The sequence below is a fragment of the Gossypium hirsutum genome, chromosome D13 (genome assembly GCF_007990345.1).
Source record: "Gossypium hirsutum isolate 1008001.06 chromosome D13, Gossypium_hirsutum_v2.1, whole genome shotgun sequence".
Taxonomy (NCBI): Eukaryota; Viridiplantae; Streptophyta; class Magnoliopsida; order Malvales; family Malvaceae; genus Gossypium; species Gossypium hirsutum.
The window spans coordinates 23,485,445-23,492,298 of NC_053449.1; positions in this window are offsets into that span (position 1 = coordinate 23,485,445).

The window sequence follows — 6,854 nt, forward strand, 5'->3', positions numbered from 1 at the left end:
AGCTACTCTCAACTATCCTACATATGATAAAGAGATGTACGCTTTGATTCGGGCTTTAGAAACCTGGCAACATTATCTTTGGCCCAAAGAATTTGTTGTTCATACGGATCATGAGGCCTTGAAGCACCTTAAGGGACAAACCAAATTGAACAAGCACCATGCCAAGTGGGTGGAGGTTTTGGAATCCTTTCCCTATGTAATTAAATACAAGAAAGGTAAGGAAAATATCGTGGTTGATGCTCTATCATGAAGGTATGCACTTATTAATCAATTAGATTCCAAACTACTTGGTTTTGAGTTCTTGAAAGATCTTTATAAGACTGACCTTGACTTTTGTGAAATATATAATTATTGTGAGCGAGGTGGTTATGATAAGTTCTATTAGCAATATGGCTACCTTTTTCGTGATAACAAGTTGTGCGTACCCTGAAGCTCTGTTAGTGAAGTGCTCGTTGGTGAAGACCATAGTGGGGGGACTTATGGGACACTTTGGTGTAGCAAAGACTTTAGCAATACTTCAAGAACATTTTTTCTGGCCTAAGATGAAACGTGATGTGATGAGAATATGTGATCGATGTATTTCTTGTAAGAAAGCAAAATCTCGAATCAAACCCCATGGCCTATATACACCATTGCCCATACCGGATGCACCATGGAATGACATATCTATGGACTTCGTACTAGGCCTCCCTAGAACCAAAACTGGAAAGGATTCAATTTTTGTTGTTGTGGATCAATTTTTTAAAATGGCTCACTTCCTTGCTTGTCATAAGACTGATGATGCTACTAATGTTGCTAATTTATTTTTCAAGGAAATTGTTTGTTTGCATGGAATACCCTGCACTATCGTGTCCGATCGAGATACCAAGTTCTTCAGCCACTTCTAGAGGATCTTGTGGGGCAAGTTAGGCACCAAGCTCTTGTTCTCGACCACTTGCCACCCTCAAACAGATGGACAAACGGAGGTGGTTAATCGAGTTTTATCGACCTTACTGCGAGCCATCATTAGAAAGAATTTAAAGTTTTGGGAGGAATGTTTGCCACACATAGAGTTCGCATATAATCGAACAATTCATTCAACTACTAAGCATTCTCCTTTTGAGGTGGTATACGATTTTAACACTTTAACTCCTCTTGATTTAGTTCTTTTACCTTCTAATCAATTGGTACATGTGGATGGAAAAAGCAAGGCTGATTTTGTCAAACAGCTTCATAAGAAGGTGAAAGAAAATATTGAGAAGAGAACTGAGCAATATGTTCGAGGAGCCAACAAGAGGCGCAAACGAATTGTATTCGAACCCGGTGATTGGGTTTGGATCCATATGCATAAGAAAAGATTTCCCGAGCAAAGAAGGTCTAAACTTTTACCGAGAGGAGATGGTTCATTTCAAGTCCTGGAACGGATCAACGACAATGCTTACAAATTGGACTTACCCACTGAATACGAAGTTAGTGCTAGTTTTAATGTGGCTGATCTTTCCCCTTTTGATATAGGTAACGATTTGGGGGCAAATCGCCTCGAAGAGGGGGGAATGATGCGAGCTTGGCTAAGGAGCTAGTGACCGAACCTTTAGAGCTACCGTTGGGACCAATAACTCGAGCTCGAGCTTAGAGATTTCAAGAAGCTATTTCTAGCTACATTGATCGAGTTTGGAAAGGAGGAGTGACCGAACATGGCTGGACCAGCTCACCAAGCTTATCTTGCAACCTATTGCAAGCTACTTAGTTCATCTTAGCTCAATGGAGCTAAATTTGGGCTGATTCCAGCTCAGTGAGTGTGAACTTAATTCTTATTTAATTGCTTGCTTTTAAATTGCTGGAATAAATTAGTTTAAATAGTTGAATTAGTTATTTTTAGCTCAAATAATTACTAAGTATTTAATTAAGAAATCTAGACATTTTAATTATGTGTGTTTAAAATGTTTGTTTTAATGCATGTTTTTAATTTGTCTAAATTAGAACACATATTTAATTTGTTCAGCTCATTGCACCTCTTAATGTGTCTTAATTCCAGCCGAATAAATGTGTGTGATAATGTTAATGTGTTTTGGATTTTATTTAATATGTTCAGCTGCTAGAATTTTAATGAATGATTAATAAGTTCTGACCGAATTTATTTGATGTTATTTCCAGCTGAATCAGCTAGCTTAAGGACCAAGGAAAGCAATTAAGGAAGAAGCATGCATTTAGCTAAATGCATGGGACGGCATTAAAAGAAGTAGCTGCCTTTTGTTTTCAGCCGACTTTTCGTGAAGATTAATAGACTTCCAGCTCTTTAATGAAGTAAATTAAGACGTTCATATTGATGAAGGTTCTTTTCACATTGAGTGGTTGATTGGTTTTGAGCATTCACACTAGGAATCCATTCAATATCGTCCATTCACACTTGAGGACCATTGAAATGCCCAAGCTGCTCATTTAAATTGCAAGACTATTCAACTTTACAAGGTAGCTCAATTAAGGTGTATTTAGCTTCTTTGGCTGAACCAAGACAATACATTCAGCTCACCAACGCTCCAATTAATATCCAGTTGAATGGATTTCATCTAGAAGCTGTCTAATTGAATTATTCATGCATGAAGCTTCCCAAAAACGTCCTAGGAAGGTTGCTGGAAATTTCCAGCCTCTTTTGCTTGAATTTTGGCTGACCATTCAGCATCTTTTTAGTCCATTCGGCTACCTTAGGCTTAGGCTATAAATATTTGCTCATTTGCATTTTGTAAGGACTTTTTGAATCTTTTATGAATTTTATGTGCTTTGTGAGTTTGTTTTCAACTCTCATTGTTCTCCAAGGACTGGTCTGACTTATCAAGTAACCCTTGTGGCGTCAACCCGTTTTTGTATTTTGAACTTATCACTTTGACCCTAAAGTGTGGCGTTCCAATTATACCAAGGTTCCTATCAATATTGATAGTGGGTCGAGGTTGCATTCCTATTACCTACCTTCTAGCCGTCATTATCCCAACCTAAGCATTCATATAAGTTTTGGGTTAACATATTTATATTGTGTTAGTTCAACTTTAATACTTGGTTTTACGTTCATCTATCAATCTAAAAACTATCCCATAACATCTTTAAAACCAATTTGAGCCTTTATCTCTTTTCTTTCTTAACCTATTTTGACAAGCCTCAAATATTACTCCATTCACAATCAGGCAAACCATTATGACTCAATCATTCATCGAAGTGAGTGCACATCATTTCGAGGATGAAATTTTCCTAAGGGGGAGAGTTGTAACAACCCATTTTTTAGTGGTGTTGAAAACAGTAGTTTCGAGGCCACCAAATCTGACGAGTAAGTTTGTAAATATTATTATTTAATATTTACGAGTCTAATATGGTTTTAAAAAGGTTTTTGATTTGGTAATTTATGTTATATAAATGATTTATTAAGTTTAAGTGGTAAGACCTTAAAGTCAAGTGGTTTTAAAAAATGAGGTATCAGGACCTCATTTTTATAAATCAAGCTGTAAATATTTTTATAAATATTTATTAAGTGTTATTAAGGTTGTATTAAAGTTTCATTAAGAAATTTTAACATTTTGATAGTTAATTAAGCAAAAAGGACTAAATCGTAAAAAGTGTAAAAATTGATCACTCTTTGATTAGAGTGATTAAATGGCTTATTGAATAAAGGAAAAGGGACCAAGATGGTAATTAGACCATTATATTAAATAATGGACAAAGGTGGACATTAAATAGGTGAATTTTGCTATTGTAACAAAGGTTAAATTAGTAATTTATTGATTAAGAGAAAATTAAAACAAATAAAAGATGGCATCATCTTCTTTAACTTTGGTTCCATCAAAATTTGTTGAAGAAGGAAGCCATAGCTAGAGCTTAATATTTGGCCATGCTTTGGATGAAGCAGGTAAGTTCGTTTTAGCCTCGTTTTTAATAATTTTTATGTTTTTAAGATCGTTGCAACTAGGTCCAGTTAGTCTGTACCTTCGATTTTGAAACTATTAAAGATTTTAAATTTTTCCAGTGTTGAACCTTGTGATTGGAATGATGGAATGTGCAAGTGTACACAATCGCAACAAGTAATAAAATGACAAGTAAATATAGAGTTATCATACCCACAGGGGCTGGGAAAAGAATTATTTATGAATGCAATGAAAAACACTTTGGTGAAGAAAAATATTTTGATTTTGAGGAAGTGATTAAAAACTAAAGTTTAACTAAGTAAAATAAAATAAAATAAAACTAAAAGTAAAAGTTCCAATGCACGATTTCAAAAGATGATTTTAATTAAGAAGACATAATTGTGTTTGATTAATTATGTTTGATTAATTACATTTCTTAACTTAGAATTACTAAACTCATGTCCATGTTATTATGAATAAATTCATGGCAACTCGGTAATTTGCTAACTACTTCTCATACATACTTATTAAATTAACTAATCTCTTGAACATTTTCCAATGCCAATTCAAACAATTAATTAATCTTCATAAGCACATAAAAGATTAAGTGAGGTAACAATGTATTCCTACCTTGAAACAGTTTAATCACAATAATCTTGCAAGTTATGCAAGGCTAATATACCGTCTAATACCGTCGCTAATTTAACCCTCAGCTACCTTAGAAGATTAAACATGCACTAATTAAGTATTATGTCAATTAATTACAATTTCAACAGGATTAAATAATTAATTCATTAGTTACCTTACAATTACAATGCAAGAATAACTTAATCATGATTTTACTTAATCAAACAACTTACCAAGACCTATAACAACACAAACACAATTTTAATAACTTAAGTGGACGAAATGCAATCAACCTAAAAAAAATTAATTGCAATCAATTTTAATAACTTAAGTGGACAAAATGCTACTTCCAATGGTGGTTGAAGGCCTCTTTTCCAAGAGGGGAAATCGATAAGGTAATGGAAGGGAAAAAGAAGAACAAAGGAAGGGGTTTTGAAGAGAGAAAGTGAGAGAGAACTGAAGAATGAAATGATGGGAGGTGTGTTTTAAATGAGAAGCCAAGGCGGGTATTTATAGGTTGGATAGGCTGCTGAAAACAACAAAAATCAGAAGCCATATACTCCCCCCATGGCCGACCACACATGTGGCAAGTTTGAAGCTTTCAAACTTGCTAAATTTAGTTAAGGGCAAATCTACAAAGGTTTGATAAGTGGATGGGTTTGAATGCAATTTCAAGGAAGCTTCAATGGCTGTTTTGCAAGCCAAATAATCAGCTAAAGAAGCTTATTGGTTCAGCATGCAAGACGGTTTTGGGCAGTCCAATTGCTCAATTGGATTAGTCTCTCGGTTTAGCACAATTGGGCCTCTTTTCATAATTTAATTAATAATAATTATTTAACCTAAAATAAATTTGATTAAATTTAAAATTAATTATATTATGAATTAATATTAATAATTTGGACCGTCTTAGGCTGAAAAATTAATTCGCCTCGATGCTTCAAAATCGCTTTTCGATTTTGACTTTTTAGTAGTGTTTGCCGAGCTATTTTTAGCCATTTGTGTGAATTTGTCGAAAATAAATAAAAATAAATCAAAATTTATTATAAAATGAATTAAAATTCAACATGTTAATAATTTAAGTATAATTTAATTATTTTATAATTATTATATATTTTTCGACAAGAATTACTACAAAATTGCATGAATTTGAGTTAAAAAGAGCATGAAAAAGTGTGTATATTTTCATTTTTCCAGTGATTTTAGATGTTAAATGATGAATTTGAAGTGTTTGTTGGTATTTAAAAGTATTTTGTTAAGTGATTTTGATGAATTTAATGATTAGGGATTAAATGGTTAAAATTGTAAAAATACAAGGGCTTAGTGTGAAATTTTTGCAAAAATGGGCTGAAATGGAGGCTATGAATATTCAACTAGTGTGAAATTTCAATAAAAAGGGTAATTTGCATGTTTTAAGCTTAGGGACTAAATTGAATAAAAGTAAAATATTAGGGGTAATTTTGTAAAAATGTTACAAATAACTAATTTACATAAAATAAATTTTTTACTATCTAAATTAATGAATTGAATGAAAATATTAATTTAAATCAAGATCGAGTGGAAAATCAAGGAGAATGGAAAAATTACCAAAAAGCCCCTGTACTTTGACATTTCTGTAATTTAGCTCGATAAGTTCGTATGAACTATTATCATTTAATGGTTGATTAAATCTAATTTTTAATGTATGGTTTTATTGAAAATGAATCAATATATATATGCTATTATGCAATTTATCACGTCATGAAACGATGAAAATCCAACAACGTTAAGATGACTATCAAGCCTCGTTTGAACCTTAGGAATATATAGGATACAAATGACATGTCATTAGGGTTACCATGTTTCGGGTGCTGGTTCTGAATGTCCTACCGGTGGTTGAGTTTCGGCATTTGTTGTGGATACTTGACAGATTGTATGAGCAGCATCATGTAGCTACGCTCTGACCGACAGCTTGTGTGAGTAGACACAGGTTACTATGTTTTGGGTGCTGGTCTTGAATGTCCTACTGATGGCTAAGGTTTGACATTAGTTGCAGATACTCGACAGTTTGTGTGAGCAGTATCATGTAGCTTACATTTTGATCGACTATTTTAGCACACTTTGTGTGAGCTTTCCCGCATATCCGATATTATTCTAAGTGGTTCAACAGGCACAAAAATGGAAGGTACAGTAAGCATCCAAATGAATTATGTCATGAATTTATAAAAAGTAATGAAAAGGTAATCTTCAATGAAAGTATGTTTATGCTCATGAAATTGAAGATTTCAAATGATGTTATTCATGTATATGACTTACCTTATGTTATTTCAAGTGATTTATGAGTTGATGCTCTAATGAGTCGTGGATGATGCTTAGGCTTGTGCC